Here is a 223-nt window from a genome sequence, read left to right as displayed (position 1 = left end):
AAAATCAAAATCATGAAGTCACTTTGTTCTGCCTTCGTTAATAAAAGTTCTTCAGTCATAAGATTGCAAATTGATAGGTTCAGACTTCCTGTTGTTCGACGAAACCCGACGATCTGGGGAGGAGAGGAAGATCCATCTTGCAACCAATGCGGAGGAGTCACCTGTACACTGAACCACATGCTGACCGGCTGCCCAAAGGCATTGGCAGAAGGGCGGTACACAT

Source organism: Lipophrys pholis, assembly GCF_963383615.2.
Source record: "Lipophrys pholis genome assembly, chromosome: 14".
Taxonomy (NCBI): domain Eukaryota; kingdom Metazoa; phylum Chordata; class Actinopteri; order Blenniiformes; family Blenniidae; genus Lipophrys; species Lipophrys pholis.
Note: the sequence above shows the minus strand (reverse complement) of the source record.